This window comes from Adiantum capillus-veneris, chromosome 18, assembly GCF_014529385.1.
Source record: "Adiantum capillus-veneris isolate H3 chromosome 18, ASM1452938v2, whole genome shotgun sequence".
Classification (NCBI taxonomy): Eukaryota; Viridiplantae; Streptophyta; class Polypodiopsida; order Polypodiales; family Pteridaceae; genus Adiantum; species Adiantum capillus-veneris.
Window position 1 is genome coordinate 10106848 of NC_140948.1, and position 18499 is coordinate 10125346.

The window sequence follows — 18499 nt, forward strand, 5'->3', positions numbered from 1 at the left end:
AGCGTCTGTCTTAATGGAGCTTCATCATTAACCTCCACCACCTTCTATGAAGCAACATTGACACTTGTTGCGCCTTCCAGTCTTGGTAAAAAGCAACACAAACTTTCTGGTTCCATTGCATGTTTGGCTGAAGAACATCATCAGCCGTGCCACTCTGAAAACTTGCGCTCCTAGTTGAGGAGTGTAGCACCACAAACAGCTTAGCACCGGTCAATATGCAAGAACCTGCTTCGGCTTTGACTGAACTATCTGATTCAGGAAGCCCTCTTTTGATTTGGTATATGCAGCAACCTAACCTAGTACTTTCACCATAATTGTAGTTTGGAGCTCACTTCTTCATCTACCATGGTGAGCTTGGTGCAGTAGCCTTTTGTTCCCATAACATGTGTAATTTGCTTTCCTTTTCCTATGCTCACTCTATTCAAGTCATGATGAGGAAAACTATGTTGCAGTGAATTCATAACTTCAAGATTATTTCTGGCAGGTGTGTGTGTGTGTGTGTGTGTGTGTGTGTGTGTGTGTGTGTGAGAGAGAGAGAGAGAGAGAGAGAGAGAGAGAGAGAGGTTGTTAGTATTTCTCTATAGGTGTTTTATTCTAGAAAGTTTCTTGTGGTCTTGCACACAAAGAATCAAGTGGAAACAATAAAGAATTATATCTTGTTGTGCTATTTGTAAGTATAGTTGCGATATTGCCCACCTTTGTTGTAAAGATACTTCCTAGCGGTAGGGAGAATGAAGGAGATGTGAAGACTGCCACATTATAGTTTTTGACCTTCACTCTTGCAATTGGAAGACTAGGTGAAGGTTCCTATTGGTGGGGATGTCATTTACAAGGTTTCACATTAGCATTGAAGTGGAATTGATGGTGCCATGTATGTTCAAGTAATGTTATGTAACCTAATTCAATGCATTATTCGTGAGTTTAATGTTTCGGATTTGGAATGTATAAGCATAGAAAGATGTACCTTATATGAGACGGTGTAGTTTATGTAGAAAGATGTATGTTTGTTTGTGAAAATATGAGTGTAATCGAAAGCGTCAGTAGACAAGGGTTCAAACAAAAGCCAGCTTCAAACCAAGCACTAGACAATGGGCATCCCCCTCATCATCATCATCATGAAAAATTTACCTTTTATCTCTCATCATCATCATCCTTTCCTTTATCTCTTTTAAAATTAAAATCCTCTCTGTTGTCTTACTGTCTTCTCATTTCTATGTCTCTCTTACTCCTATTATCCCATGTGGGAAACTCCAAAATCTTCTTCTATCGATCATCAATCCCTTCATCTTCTCCCCTCCTCAATCCCTCCTCTCTCCTCCAAAGTCTCTCTCTCTCTCTCTCTCTCTCTCTCTCTCTCTCTCTCTCTCTCTCTCTCTCTCTCTCTCCCCTGCATTCCTGCCTCTCTTTATGTCTCTTGTCAAATAATACTGGCTGGAAGTAAGAAGCATGAGCTTGTCAGCACTTGTAGTTTCCAAGGCACATCAAAAGATTAAAAGAAGGAAGAGAGCAGAGTCTCAACGAAGGCATTCTAAAGATGACGAGAGTAAAACTCCTCAACATTTTGATATGTCTAAGACTATTTTAACAAATATATGTTTACTGAATTTTATAAGGGAACTGTATGAGCTCATTCAAAATCTCTTACAAGTTAGTAGGGAGAGGTGGATCATGCGTAGAAAAGGGGGACTTCCTTAGATTGAGAGAAACAAATGGAGAGAGGATGTAGGGGAGTGTATGTGTGGGTTGTGCAAAGAGAAAGATAGAGAGAGAGAGAGAGAGAGAGAGAGAGAGAGAGAGAGAGAGAGAGAGGGAGAGGTTGTGTGTATTGGGGTATTAGTACATCCACAATGACAAAGAAGGGTCCTTTCTTTCAATCAAGTAACCGTCCACTCCCTCTCTCAGACTCTTAGACTCTGATCAGTCTTTTCATTCAATCATCAAGTCTCGGCTACAAGTCATGAGTCACAACATTTCTCTAGAGACTAATCATGCCAATCTATGCAAACTACACTCTTAAGACTGATCACACGTTGATTGATAGCTCGCAAGTGGCAAATTACACATGCAGATAGGACTACCCTACCAACTTAGGTAGAGGCAATTGTAGTCCCCTACTCTGTATTTGACATGATACTATTATTTCCTTCTATAGTCGTAGCAACAACACAATCTCTTTGGGTACATCGGTTTCATCTTTGACTAGTTAGGAAGCGTATTGCAATTGCATGTCGCAGTTTCTTACTTTCTTAGCCTCAATATTTTCTCATGAATGATACCAATAATAATGAGAGAATATTGATATGCTAAATATCAAGCTTGTGGTGGTTTTTTCACATGCTCTTTAGCGTGGAATTTGGATGCAATGATGAGCTTTCAAAGTTATTGCAATGTTATCTATAGAGGACATTTTCTACAAGCCTTGGGAGAGATCGGCGCATGCTAACCAAAAAAGAGAAAAGTTTTTCTAGCAATAGGAAGACCATTTTATCCTTTTAGCTATTTAGGAAGCATAGAAAACATGGAATTCATCTTCTTGGAGACATCACTCCTCCCCTCGCTCTTGTTGTTGCTCCCCATCATACTGCATGAAATTTTGAAAGTAGTGCCAATGTACAAAGAAAATGATCAAAATTTATAAAAATGTGCAAAGAAAACTACATACTTTTTAAAAATAACAATATTTTGAAATTTGTGTCAATGTACAAAGGAAACTATCAAACTTTTTTAATTAGTGTCAATGTACAAAGGAAACTATCAAAATTTTTTAGCGCAAAGTGCACTTACAATCCTACTGTCCATGATGCATGCTTGTCAGTTGCTGCAGATTCACATGTGTGGTATTTTGAAAGTGGTGCTACAAAGCACATTACCTCACATCGTGAATTTTTTACCTCTCTCGAGTCTGTCCCTCATGGGAATTCGGTCACTTGTGCCAACAATGCCTCTTATCCAGTTCAGGGAGTTGGAAAGATTGTGCTTACTGCTGCAAATGGCAGTTCATTCACACTTGTTGATGCACTTTATGTACGTGGGATCAAGAAGAATCTCTTGTCTGTATCCGCACTTGCTAGACTTGGACTTGTAGTCAAAGTTGTGGATCACAGATATACAGTTCATGATCTCAGTTTTGGTGATGAAATTGTTGCATCTGGCCTTTTGTCACGTGGGCTATATAAGCTCACTTTGTATGACAAGTGTGGACCAAATGTTGCAAATGCTGTTGCAGATTCAAGGGCTATTTCAGATGCAAAACTTTGGCATGCACGTTTTGGTCATCTGAATTTTGCCAGTTTGTTGCATTTGCAGCAATCCGATATGGTTGCTTCTTTGCCGCCTCTTGAAGCACCTGTCAAACATGTTTGTGAAGGCTGTATTTTGGGTAAGATGCAGCGTTCTAAGTTTCCAAAGGATGGTTCAGTTCGGGCCACATGCAGGTTGCAACTTGTGCATAGTGATGTTTGTGGGCCCATGCAAACTCCGTCCTTGGGCAATCACCTGTACTTTGTGACTTTCATTGATGATTACTCCAGGCATGCATGGGTATTTCCGCTTAAAGTGAAGTCCGAAGTTTTTATGTGCTTCAAACAATTTCTGGCTGGCTGAAAATGTCTCGAAATGTACTATGGGCACCCTCCATTCCGATTGAGGGGGGAGTATATGCCTCTTGAATTTAATGCATTTCTGGCTAGTCGTGGGATAAAACACCAATGTACAGTGCCTTATACACCTCAGCAAAATGGTGTTGCTGAGAGGAAAAACAGGTCACTGACGAAAATGGCACGATGTATGGTCAAAAGTCAAGCTTTGCCACATTCTTTTTGGCTTGAGGTCATCATGTGTGCCACTTATGTAATTAACAGGTGTCCTAGGAAAGCTTTGCAGTCTATTACTCCATATGAAGCATGGCATGATAGAAAGCCTTCTATTGAGCACATACGTGTTTTTGGTTGTTTGGCATATGCTTTGGTTCCACAAGTACAGTTCAAAAAATTGGATGATAAGGTTGTCAAATGTATTTTTGTTGGTTATAGTGCTGAAAGCAAAGGTTACAGGTTGTATCATCCGCAAACAAAATGTATTCTGGTTTCTCTGGATGTAGTGTTTGTGGAAGATTCTGTTCAGCCCTTGCTGTCATGTACTAGAGACAGTAATCTAAGCTCACAGGACATTTAGGACACTTTGTTGCCTCTTTTCAGTGGTGGAAATACGAATGTAAGTTCCAATGAGGCAAATGTACAACCTATGGGGGTTTCTGAAAATGTTCTAGATCAGCCTATTACTGATGCAGATGTACATGATGTACTTGATGAGGAAAGGGCTAAAAATGAGCAGGCTAGAGGTATGCCAAAATGGCTGGTGCACACTTTGCGTGACAGTAAATTGGATGCACCTTTGTCTAGTCGTACTCGTTCAAGCTCTATCTTTTTATAAAGCACTGAATTCAAAAAATTGGATGGTTGCCATGCAATCAGAATATGATGCACTTATAGAGAATGACACATGGACTTTATGTGATTTGACTCCTTGCAAAAAGGCCATTGGTACGAAGTGGGTTTACAAGTTGAAACGCAAACTGGATGGTGAGATCGATCGCCATAAGGCTTGACTTGTTGCAAAGGGTTATGCAGGGCAAAAAGGCATACATTATGAAGAGACTTTTGCTCCCACCTGTCGTATGACTATTGTGCGTTTTCTATGTGCATTGGTAGCTCATTTTGGTTGGGATGTACATCAATCAGACATTGTTACTACTTTCTTGAATGGTGACATATTTGAGGAAGTTTATGTAACACAGCCTCGCGTTTTTGTCATAAAAGGACAAGAGGACAAAGTGTGCAGTTGTAAGAAGCCTTTGTATAGGTTGAAGCAATCTCCTCATGCTTGGTATGAGAAAGCTGACACTCATTTGGTGAAACGAGGCTTTTGTAACAGTCCAACAGAGAGCACATTGTATGTAAAGAGTGAGGATGATGTACTTCTCATTGTGGTTCTTTATGTCGATGATTTTCTGATCACTGGACCAAATGAGAGACATATTGCTGAATTTAAGGCTGATTTGAATGCTACTTTCAAGATGAAAGATTTGGGGCTGTTGCATCATTACTTGGGTATACAGTTTAAGCAATGTAATGGTGGTATTGCTTTGTGTCAGAAAAGTTACATAGAAACATTGCTATGTAAGTTTGGACTTAAGGATTGCAAACCTATTGCCACTCCCATGGAAATAGGTTTGAAGTTGAGTCTATATGATGCTGGCCATCCTGCTGATGTCACTCTTTACCAAATTGCTTTTGGCTGCCTCATTTATGTATGCAACACGAGGCCAAATATTCAGTATGCAGTCTCACAGGTCAGCAGATTTATGCATAGACTAGGGTCTAAGCATTGGCAAGCTGTCAAGAGTATTTTCCGCTACCTTAGTGGCACTTTACATCTTGGCTTGTTTTATCCCAAGGGGGGATCATTGCCGTCAGACTTACATGCTTTTTCGGACTCAGATTGGGCTGGTAGTTTTGACACGCGAGTGTCCACAAGTGGTTTATGTTTCATGCTTGGCAGATCATGTATATCATGGTTGAGCAAGAAGCAACCTACTATGGCCACTTTGAGTTGTGAGGCTGAGTACAGGGCAGTCTTCACAGCTACGGTTGAGTGTGTATGGCTCAGATGCCTTATGACTGATTTGGGGGTTGGACAGGACACTGCCAACACTATCTACACTGACAGTCAGAGCGCATCGGCAGTTGCGAGGAACCCAGTTTTTCATGCTCTCACAAAGCACATTGAGGTGCATTGCCACTATGTCAGGGAGAGGCTCTCAGCAGGAGAGATCAACTTGGCTTATGTGCCAACATAGGACAACCTTGCAGATCTTTTCACAAAGGCATTGTCTCGTGAGAAGCTTGAAGCTTTTCGCAAAGCTTTGCGCTTACTCCTCTTTATGGGCTGATCATGTCCTCAGGGCATGGCACTTCCCTTTACTCATGTGCCAGCTCTCGTTCACCGCATCACTCTAGGGGGCATTTGTTACCATATACATGTGGTCGTGATGTGTGTGAACACACTAGGACCGCTGCGGTATTTTTTCCCTCTTTAGGAGGTTTTTTCCCCCATGCATTGTATATATGTCCATCACTCTAGGGCTATCTATCTTTCCATTGCATACTAATAAACACACTCTCTATTGTGTGCCTTGAGCTTCCTTCATCTTCTCCAAGTTGTGTGCGTTTCTCTGCAACCCTAATTCCAATGGAAACTTTGACATAGATTGTAATGAAGCCAGGTACTGTGGAACTATTGAAAGGATACTAAAGGGTAATTTTAGAACCTTTTATACCATCATCTTCGAGTGCAAGTGGTTTGCAAATGTGTCTAGACGACATGAGAATGGCCTCTACATGGTGGACTCTATTGTGCTTCACACAGGAAGATATGAAAATTTAGTTTTACCGCGCAGTTGTGAGCAGGTGAGTGAAATGTATCTTTTTTATTCTTATTTTCTTGTAGTGTTAGTTATACAAATGTTACTCACTTTGAGCTTCTATTTTATAGGTAATCTATATCCCAGCAATCCACCAACCAAAACTTTGGTTCCTAATTCCCCGTAACACCTCGGGGGAGAACCATTCTTTCCACTAATGAAGTGGAGACTATCTTTGACCTCTTCCACCTCCGACTTTGGATGAGGTGGAAACTGAGGAGAGGGAGGTCGATGAATCAAGTCCGGAGGCAGCAAGTCTTAGCGAGGATGATTGTCATGATGATGAAGGTGATGAGATGGAGGATAACAAACTCAAAGATGATGAAGACAATGCATCCACAAACGACAATTCCGTTTCTCTCTATTAATTTATGAGCCATGGGCTTAGAACTGGATGATGCCTCATGTAGAGATCTTTTGGAAGATAATTCATAGAAAATTTGCAGCTATGAAGTTTTTGGGTCGTGTAATCCATTTATCTCTCTCTCCCCCCTCTTCCTCTCTTTAAATGTAATGTACCCAATTCTTTTCAATAAAAGTATTTCATTTACTTTACAAATATTTGAGTTTTGCAGTTTATTAAATGAAAGAGCAGTCTAATGGAACGATAGGATTAAAAATCGGACTTTAGAACTATTAAGTACGAACATTATTCACTTGAAAACAATAAGGTTGATGGGAAACTTAACCCTCAAGATTGTATCTAAAGGTAAGAGTTGACTCTTTTGAAAAGAGAGAGTAATTTTAGGAAAACGAGAGTAATTTTAGGAAAGGAGTAATTTTATTGTAGAAAATGCACAGAATTTTTGAAGCTTGAAAGCATCCATTTTGGACTTGTGTTTTGGGAGATACAATCTATTTCCCAGTGCACACAAGATATGGCAAAGTGCAGGCAATTTGATGTATAGTAGGTTGTGGAAGCTCTCTTGCTTGGAGATGTGTGTACACTTCAAAATTGTGTTTTTGAAGAGTTATTTGGTGAAGGTGGAAGCTCTTTCTCTCAAGTGTATTGGTCGGTGTTGGAGAGGGAGAATGGGGAACACACTCGACACACAAATAGTTGTCCCTATATAGCTCAGGGTATTCACAGCACCCCTTTCCTCTCAAAAAAACACCTTCAAAAGAACAATAATCACAAGCACGGTCTCGCCTGCACTTCGCCCAATTCACACACTCTTTGCACAGATGCTAGAGAGCGATCACACCAATCTTGCCCGCTTTCAGCTCTTCCACAATTCAACACCTCTCTCTCTTTCTCTCTCACACACACACGGGGCCCGGGGGGCGCACACGCTCACACACACCAGCACCACACACCCTGGAGACAAGCACAGAAGACAGGGGAGAAAGACGACACCAAAAACTGGCAACGACAGCTTCCCTTGCAAAATCAAAAAACACTATGTACAAGATCCATGTAATATGCCCTAGGCTGCACCATGGCCATCATCGTTTTATACAGAGGGCACACACCTCCCTCGCCACTCAACTCTGTTGGCACAGGCTCGATGAGAAAATTCACCCCTAGCTTCACATCAAAAATAGCCTTTTCTCTTGGAAGCCCTCGCTGGCTCCTTCTTCTGCAAGGCCCTTGCTGTTTCGTGCCGCTTCACGACCGAAGCTTCACTATGGCGTGCCAATTTTGATCGCCTTGTGCACGAAAAGCCTCTTCTCTTTCTCTTCCTCCTTCTCCCCAAGCTCAAGGAAAGAAAAAAAACCCCTTTTTTGTCGAAAACGATGCCCTTCCTCTCTCCTTTTCTCCTCTTAGCTTTTTCAAGGCAAAGAAAGAAAAAAACTTCTTTTACTGCCTTTGGGCTCTTTTCCTTACTCAAGCTTACCCTTTTAAATGTAGTCTTCAACTTCACTTTTTTCTACTTTCCCCCTTGAGTCCAGCCACTCTTTTCTTTTTACATTTACAAAACAAGGAAAGCTCAAGTATTTGATTGATATGCCGTCGGTGTTCCACGTGCTCGGGCTCACTGATATTCGCTGTGCCATTTAACAATGAAGCTTCACTTTATCGACTCTAAACCCACAGGACTCCTTCACATCCCGACCATCCTTGGTCCCTAGACAACGTGTCCGAAAAATGGGAAAAAGCCTTCAATTTGCCACCATCGCAATCTTTTATCAACTTGAAGTACGCATATCCTACTGACCATGACTTCGATCAACGAGCCATAAACTCCGGTTGACATTCCATATTGCATGCCACTTTCTAGAACTCTATTGAGCTCAAAAAACTCCTATCGGCGTGCTTACCAACATGGCCCGGTGAGCACATACCCGACCCCCGGCAAATATTCCACAAGCCATAACTCTGTTTGAGCTCCGAATGGCGAACTGAAAAGACCGGCATGATCGACAGCTTGAGCTTTACACGCATATCCATTGATCCCATTTTTTGCCACATGTCTGTACCTGCCCTGTTCGTCGAGACCTGCAAAGAATTCCATCTTCGGACAATCATAACTTTCACACCGGGACTCTGTTTGGCGAGCCGTCTAGACGAGCTTCTAGAGCATTTTGAACACCACATTTCGGGACACATTTTCTACATATTGAACACCTTGACTTGCAGTCATCATTATCTCACTTTGGAGGGCCCCCTCGGCCTAAAATAAAACTTTAAGCATGCATTTCCATTGCCACTATCCTGCTGAGGTCTCCCACACTGGCTTTAGCCCTCTACCATGCACTTGTTAGCACCCTTTGCACTGCATAGCACACTTTATAGCGCGGACCAACTTTGGCGGCACCATCATTGCCCACCCTCCTGTTGAACATTCATGTTCAACCAAAACTAGCTTTATTGAACTTGAAACTTGCAACACTTTGTAAACACTCAACTACACTGGAAAACACACCAACATATGTACAATATGTATATTATGTACAAAACCACATGTCTGTTACTTTTGAGTCCCTTCAAGTGGGTTGCCCAACCCCCCTGGTCACCATTTGATGTACATCGGGCACCACTCCCCTATCAAAGTACAGCTTGAGCGGTACACCATTTACCTTGTGCCTGAGAAGCTTACCATTGGCTCTCATCAGCTTATAGGTCCCATTCGAAAAGGCCTTTTGCACTTTGTACGGACCCGTCCATTTCTTTTTGAACTTCTTTTGGAAGGTGAAGTCCAAGTAGCTCTCATACTTCATAACTAGGTCCCCCTCTTCTATCTTTTTTTATGGCAGACTCTCATTGACTTTGGCCATTCTCCTTTCCCACTGCTTCACATAGTAGTCTGCTGCTGCCTCTCTATCCATCTGCAACGCCTCAAGGCCGACACCTTGTGGAGTGGCATTGATGCACCACATACCTTTTAAAGCACCCAACTGTGCATGCACTGGTAGCACTGCCTCCTTACCATAAACCAACTCAAATGGAGTAACGTTGGTCGCCACTTTGTAGGACGTCCTGTAGGCCCATAGACACTTTTTTAGATTGATCTCCCATTCTGTTTCCTGCTTATACACATATTTCATGAGCATTTTGATGATTTTCTATTGGCACTCTCCACAAGACCATTGCATTGGGGATGGTAAGGCGAGGAAAACCGATGCTGAATCTTCAGTTTTTCCACCAATGCCTGCATAAGCTTGCTTCTAAACCCTTTCCCTCTATCCAAAATGAGCACCCACAGCACTCCAAAACGGCAACAAATGTTATCGAAAACAAAGTGGGCCACAACTTGTGCATTTACCTCTTTCATAGCTTGTGCATTTACCTCTTTCACAGCTTTGGCCTCGACCCACCTGGTGAGGTAGTCGATGGCAACCACGACATACTTCTTACCACTTGTAGACTTAGGGAGTGGACCGATGGTATCCAAACCCCACTTCTCAAAAGCATTCTGAGCAACAATGGTCCCCTGTGACTCAGCTGTCAAATGCCTCTCTCCTATAGTCTGCCATTGATGGTAGGTCTTGCACTAATAATGCACATCCTTCACCATTGAGGGCCACCAAAAACCCGCTCTCAACACTCGAAACAGTACTTGACCTTTCCCCTGGTGTCCGCTCTCCTCATGACATTGCTCTAGCACCAAGTTAATCTCTTCTTTATAGAGCACTCTCCTTAGCACCCTGTCTCTGTCGTAGGTCATTAGGTCTTCACCTATTAGTGTAAATTTGCGAGCTTTCTGAACTATCCTCCTCCTTTGTAGTTTAGACAAACCTTGAGGACACTGCCCTATACCCAGGAAATCTTCCACCTCCTTCAATGACTCCCTACCTATGTATGTGGCCGGGACCACTGATATACCTGCGACATGTACCTGCACCTTACTGTTTGCTAGTTGGTCTGCCTCTTGGTTGTGCTCCCTCTTCACATGCTTGAACTGGATCTCTCTAAAGAACTTCAACAACTTTTTGATGGCAAAGAACCAATGTTTTAAGGAATCTCGTTTTACTTGCCATTGGCCTAATAGTTGCTTGATGACCAATAACGCATCACCTTTGACCACCAAGCTGGAAATGCCGAACTCGACGCATTGTTTCAAACCTAGATGGAGAGCGAGATATTATGCTTCATTGTTGGTATGAACATCCTCCAAATCATAGGATTTTGAGAAGATTACCTTACCGTGTGGATCGTGTATCACCACACCTCCCCCAACTTTCTTTACCACCCTCCTATATGCACCATCAAAACACATGGTAAAAGCTCCCATCAGGTTGGGCTCCTCTTTGGCTTCATCTGGCACCACCACTCTTGGATAAATTGGCAAATCTATGGCCTTGCTGATTAGAACATCCGCTAAATGTGACCGACTTGTATGGTCAATCTTGAACTCGAACTCGAACTCGAATACTTGCAACTCTATCACCCACTTCATGATCCGCTTCCCTAGCTTCAAGTGTAGTACTATTTCCGGCAATATATTGTTAGCCGTCAACACACAAAACTTACACACAATGAGGTGCACTTTGAACTTTCTACAAGCAAAAACCAATGCCTTGACCCACTGCTCCGCTTCAGTGTAAGCCAATTTGCCAGGACTTATCACCCTACTTTCAAAGTAGATAGGGTTATAGCTCCTTCCTACCTTCTGTAGTAACACCGCCCCAATAGCCACGGTACCTACCGTCATTGACACATAGAAATCATCCTCTTGGCTTGGAGGGCACACAGCTGGCAACTGACACAAAATTTCTTTCACCCTGTCAAAAGCTTCTTGAGCATCTTCATCCCATTCAAATGCATGCACTTGCTGAGCCTTTTTTTGCAGAGGATACACATACTGTGACAGCATTCAGAAAAAACGCGACAAGTACTTTAGCTTATGTACAAAGGACGCCAAGCCTTGTGCACTAGAGGGAGTCTCCATCAAGACTAGCACCTTGACCTTTTCCGGATCTGCCTCAATTCCATTCTGTGACACCACATGACCTAGAAATTGCGCTCGAGGTTGTGCTAGCTTGCATTTCTTAGGGTTTAATTGACCTCCTTCTTCATCTAGCCTTTGAAAACATAGCCGGCGGAGCTTTGACAAATGATCCGCCCTTGAGCTATAGCACCCAATGTCATCCATGAAAACCCTAATGAATCTGCCCAAGTAGGGACCAAACACCCTATTCATCCAGTCTTGGAAGGTGGCGTAGGCATTCACTAAACCAAACGGCATCCTACGATAGGCAAAGCATCCCCATGCAGAGATAAATGTCGTCTTCAGCTGGTCTTCAAGCGCAATCCCTATCTGAAAGTACCCTAAAAATCCATCCATAATAGAGTTCCTCTCATGTCCTGCCACCTGATTTAAGATTTCATCTTGGAACGACAGTGGGTAGTGGTTTCTCTTGGTCGCCGCATTCAATGGCTTGTAATCAATGCACACCCGCCATTTTCCATTCTTCTTTGGGGTGATAACCACTGGAAAAACCCACTCAAACTCCTTCACGGGGTATATGATACCTGCATCTAACAATTGGTTAATCTCCTACCAAAGAGTCTCCTTCTGAATCTCCCCTAACCTCCTTAGCTTCTGCGCCTTTGGTTTGCACCCTTCTTTGAGAACTATCTTCTGCTCTACACCCTTCGCTCCTTGTAAATCCTCATAATTTGTCGCAAATAAATTCGGAAAAGAGGCACACAGCTCAACATTGCCTTCTCTCTCTTTCTTGGTCAAATCTTCGCTTAGCATAGCGGTTACCTCCTCCACACCTATGCCACCAACCTGCGGTTGCACCTCCCCTTTTGCATGGGAGCCTTCAATAGTGACCCCAAACAAGTCAGAATCTATCTTTAGCATATCATCCTCACTTTCCTCTTCCTCAGTATCTATGTAGCCCTCATCATAGCTTGTATCGGTCTCATACTCATAGCTTGTCGTATCATCTTTGTCTTTTTCTGCCACAGGGTGAAAACGGCTCTCTTTGGTCTTCAAATCAAGCACCACCTGTCTCCTTCTCTCCTTGTCAAGCAAGGTGAACACCGTGCTCCCCCAATCCTGCTTAGCCCCTATTCCAAGTAGCCATGGCCTACCCAAGATGATTGGATAAGCATTAACACCCTCTTTCATCACAAAAAAATCGATTAGTCACTCAATGCCCATCACTTTCACTCTTACGTCTTGAGCCACGCCCAAACACCTCGCTTTGGTATGGTTAGCCATCCTCATGCGTACATTTGATTTAGCTATTGCTTTGACCCTTGTTTCCTTCATTGCAGCCTCCGTCATGACGCAAACTTGTGCTCCACCATCTATATAGGCCTGAACCTGCATCCTCTTTTCAATGACCACATCCGCTAGAGGAAGGACATCCGTCGGGCTGCCCACTCTCATTGCCATGTTTTGTATTGCATGCACATTTCCCTTAGCCTTTGGAAGCCTCGTGCTGACACTTGTAGACCACTATCTTCGTAGCTTGGGATTTAAAGCCAACAGCTGACCAAAAGTAATGTTAGCCTTTTGATTTTGAACATCGCTTACCAGGTCGTATTCGGGGTAGCCGCGCCCAAGCTGAAAGTCTGCTTACTTTGATTTGCGACCTCTCCTCTTCTTGCTAGTTTCCGGATTCTCCTTGCCTTCATACACTTTCTCCTTACCTTTACAGGCCCTCGTCTCCCGCTCGGTTTCTGTCTCACTTTCCATCCTTGCTCTTTTGTTGGCCAAAAATTCAACATCCTGCTTATCCACTCCAATGATATTCACCCTAGGGACTTCACCACCATCCTGAGGAGCTGGCTACACTTGATTCTCAACTACCTGCTCCCTCGGGCCATTGAGCTATGCTTGGCCTCTACCTCTGCCAAACAGTGGATAAATACCACCTCTTTCTCTTAGCGGATGAGAGCAATCTGGTGCATAGTGTCCTTCTTCACCGCAATTGTAACACTGGCCAGGCAGTGGCCTTGCTCTGCCCCTTTCTCCTTTGGGTTGACCTCTATCCATCACGCTTAGCCGCAATTCCTGTATTTGCTCAGACAAATCCTGCACGGTTAGCACCCAATTTTGTGGCACAACAGCTACACCTCGATTTGTAGGGTTCTCATCATGAACAACATCCCTCGGACCTTGAGGTTGGACCACCGCTTCATAACCCGACACGCCTTGTTCAATCTTCTTTTTTATTTTCTTGCTTTTTGCCTTTGCGATGGTCACTGCACCATTATAGTTTTCTGGGCTCTCAAAGTCCACCTTCTCCCTCACTTTAGGATGCAAGCATGCCATGAATTTATCGAGCTTGAAGTAGTCGCCATTTGACCAATTGCATGGAACTCGCTAACTCTGTCCAGCACACTTCAAAACGATCCAAAAACAAATTGAACTCTTCACTTACATCCTGTTTAAGTGCCTTCAGTTTGGCATCGATCTCCACTAGGGACGCCTCTTTGCGGAAATCATGTAGGAAACGCGCCCGTAGAGCCGGCCAAGCATGCCTGGGCTCACCTTCCAAAGCTTTGTACCATATCTTTGCTTTCCCGCGCATCACCAAAGGAAATGTCTGCATCTTGCTGTCCTCGTTGGGCATACGCAACGACAACATATACAACTCAAAGTCTGCAACCCACTCATCAGGATTTTCTTCATCTATAAAAATTGGCCCATAGCTTCGAGACGCCATGTCGACCAACACCAAAACCGGCTTCACTTCACTTAACTAGGAGCAATCAGTGTGCTCCTCCGCGGGGGCACCAGAAGATGGAGAGAGGGAATGGGGAACACACCCGACACACAAACAACTGCCCCTATATAGCTCAGGGTATTCACAGCACCCCTGTCCTCTCAAAAAAACACCTTCAAAAGAACAATTATCACTAGCAGGGCCTCGCCTGCACTTCGCTCAATTCACACACGCTTTGCACAGATGCTAGAGAACGATCACACCGATCTTGCCCTCTTCCAGCTCTTCCGCAATTCAACACCTGGCCATCACCGTTTTATACAAAGAGGCACACACCTCCCTCGCCACTCAACTCTGTCGGCACACGCTCGATGAGAAAATTCACCCCTAGCTTCGCATCAGAATAGCCTTTTCTCTTGGAAGCCCTCATTGGCTCCTTCTTCTGCAAGGCCCTTGCTATTTCGTGCCGCTTCACAACCGAAGCTTCACCATGGCATGCAAACTTTGATCGCCCTGCGCACGAAAAGCCTCTTCTCTTTCTCTTCCTCCTTCTCCCTAAGCTCAAGGAAAGAAAAAAAACCCCTTTTTTGTCGAAAACGATACCCTTTCTCTCTCCTTTTCTCCTCGTAGTTTTTTCAAGGCAAAGAAAGAAAAAAACTTCTTTTTTTGAGCAATAACGCCTGGCGCCACTGCCTTTGGGCTCTTTTCCTTACTCAAGCTTACCCTTTTTAAATGTAGTCTTCAACTTCACTTTTTTCTACCTTCCCCCTTGAGTCCAGCCACTCTTCTCGTTTTACTTTTACAAAACAAGGAAAGCTCAAGTATTTGATTCATGTGCCGTCGGTGCTCCACGTGCTCGGGGTCATTGATATTCGTCGTGCCATTTCACAATGGAGCTTCACTTTATCGACTCCAAACCCACAGGACTCCTCTACATCCCGGCCGTCCTTGGGCCCTAGACAACATGTCTGAAAAATGGAAAAAAGCCTTCAATTTGCCACCATCGCAATCTTTTGTCAACTTGAAGTGCGCATATCCTGCTAACCATGACTTCGATCAGCGAGCCGTAAACTCCACTTGACTTTCCATATTGCATGCCACTTTCTAGAACTCCAGCGAGCTCAAAAAACTCATGTCGGCACGCTTACCAACATGGCCCGGTGAGCACATACCCGACTCTCGGCAAGTATTCCACATGCCATAACTTGCCCGTTTGAGCTCCGAATGGCGAACCGAAAAGACCGGCATGATCAACAGCTTGAGCTTTACACGCGTATCCATTGATCCAATTTTTCGCCACCTGTCTATACCTGCCCTGTCCGTCGGAACCTGCAAAGCATTTCATCTAAGGACAATCATAACTTTCACACCGGGACTCTGTTTGGCGAGCCGTCTGGACGAGCTTCTAGAGCATCTTGAACACCACATTTCAGGACACATTTTCCGCATTTTGAACACCTTGAATTGCCATCATCATTATCTCAGTTTGGAGGACCCCTCGATCGAAAATAAAACTTTAAGCACACATTTCCATTGCCACTATCCTGCTGAGGTCTCCCACACTGGCTTTAGCCCTCTACCATGCACCTGTTAGCCCCTTTGCACTGCATAGTACACTTTATAGCGTGGACCAACTTTTGGTGTACCTGCGTGTGCTGTAAATCCATCACAGGGTGAGTGCTTCCTAATTTTCATGGTGGTCTTTTGGGTGGACGTGTGTTGGTAAATTCCCAAGAGATCACTTGTTTTTGAGTTGTGGTTTTGTTGAGGTTCTTTTAATACCGTTTGTGGTGCTGATCTTGTGCCTTGAGTGCTATTGGGAGACATTGCTATAGAAGTGCCCCTTGCTCTTGTTTTCCCAATAGTGTTTTGATGCCCTCCAACGACGAGTGCTTCAAGTTACCTTCAATCTTGATGGTGTAGACACAAAATGGCACCCATGGTCAAGCTCAGTGATGCCTTGTTGAGGACGAATGATGCGATGAAAAAATTGAGCTAAGCAAGCTAGAAGAGTTGGGGACATGCATTACATGAGGTTTTGCTCTCTCAAGCAAGATCTAGAGGTTCTTGAGGATATGGTTCTGGATGCAAAGGAAGAGAAGTTCTTGTTCATTGGTACTCTTCCAGGATGTTTGGGCATTGAAGTTGCTTGCATTGACTTTTTGGGTGTGAAAGGCATTGTTGATTTCTTGAAGCAAGGAAGATGGTTGAACGATGTCAATCAATCGTCTACTTCTTCATGCATTTCACAGAAGAGCTCTTCTGTCACTACTGATGAGTTTAACAATGCTAATGAAGTTGAGTCAGATGTAGAAGATGAGGTTCTCTCTCTTGATGATGTAGATATTGATGAGTAACTAGTTGTGTGCAAGAAATACTGTGAAAGAAAAGACCTTGGAGTGCATGTATGACAAAGAGGGGAATGATATGGATGACTTAGTTCCATGTATGGATGCTCATAAAGTTAAGGCCTAATCTAGCTCTATGTGCTTGCATTATGTGCCTATGGCTGTCCTTACTTATGATACAAATGACACGCATTTTGACATATGGGTAATGTTTTTGCTCCTCCATGTTATGAGTTGACATGATATCGTGATGACTTGTGGGCATGTGGACCCATTTGAGATGTTGAGATTGGTGTTGGTGACATTGGTTGGGATTCATGTTTGCTTACTAGTTATGCTCAAGAGATGGCATGTAGTGAAAGTGATGATTATGAGACCCATGAGTATGATGATGGTAGTCTTGATTGAGGCTTTGATGATACATAAGTTGAGATGGATTAGGAGATGCAAGTCAAGGTGTGTTATGCATTGTCAAGGGGGAAGAAGCTTATGAAAACCTCACATGCATGTGTGGATGTTGAAGAGGATTGTAGCTTGGAAAGTTGTAATAGCCACAATGACATGGATACAATGGATTTTTAGTCTTGGCTTGATGTGAGTGATACATGTCATGATGGCGAGAATGTTGATACATGGTAATTTTGTTTGTATGACATGTACGTTGATGGTTGGAGCTCACTAGTGATTGATGATTGTTCTGATGACTTTGAAGGATTCCATTATGTGTGCACGATGGATGCAAGGGATAATACTTTTCCATTTGATTGTGGTAAGCGTATATGGTGATGATTCCTTTGCACATGATGTATCTTTGTACATAAGATTTTGCATAGTCTACTGTTGAGCATGAATGCTCTAGCAGACTGGGGGTTTGGCAAACTATGTTGCACGCATTTCTGACACCCCATTTTTTGTACATTTGTACATACGGACAAGAAGCCCGATGTCAAAAGAGTGTGTGGGCTTTTTCTTTGTGGGTTTTTTAGATTGCTTTAGCAAGCACATGTACATGCACTGCAAGTGGCTAGTCTATTGATAGCTGTCCGACTACTGTAAGTGCCCGTGAGTGAGTTTTTTGAAGGGAGACTTGTATATAACTAAAACTCATGTACAAACTGAAAAACTTTCTATCAAATATAAAAAAAATTGCAGGTTTTGGGTCGTTGTGGCTTATTGATGCTTTTGGATGCAATTTTTTTGCTCTCGACTAGCCTTCCTACGCGTAATCGGGCCATGGCAACTTGTTATTCGCGCCAATCTTGCACATAGTGGTACATAGAATTGAAATTTGTGGTTTTCAGAGGTTTTTTTATAGAAAATTCAGAGAATGTTTGAAGCTTGAAAGTGTCCCTTTTGGAGTTGTGGTTTGGGAGATAGAGTCTATTTTCCACAGCGCACAAGATATGGCATCTTGCAGGCAGTTTGGTGTATGGTAGGTTGTGGAAGCTCCATCAGGAAAATATTGGACTTCTTTGGGGCCTTGTAAGGTTTGGGATTAAATTTCTAATTGGTAGGGGGTTAAGGGGACACAAAAAACCTCTTAGTGGTTTTGAGCTAGAATATGTCAGTTTTCAAAAGAAACTGACTAGTGGGGTCTTTG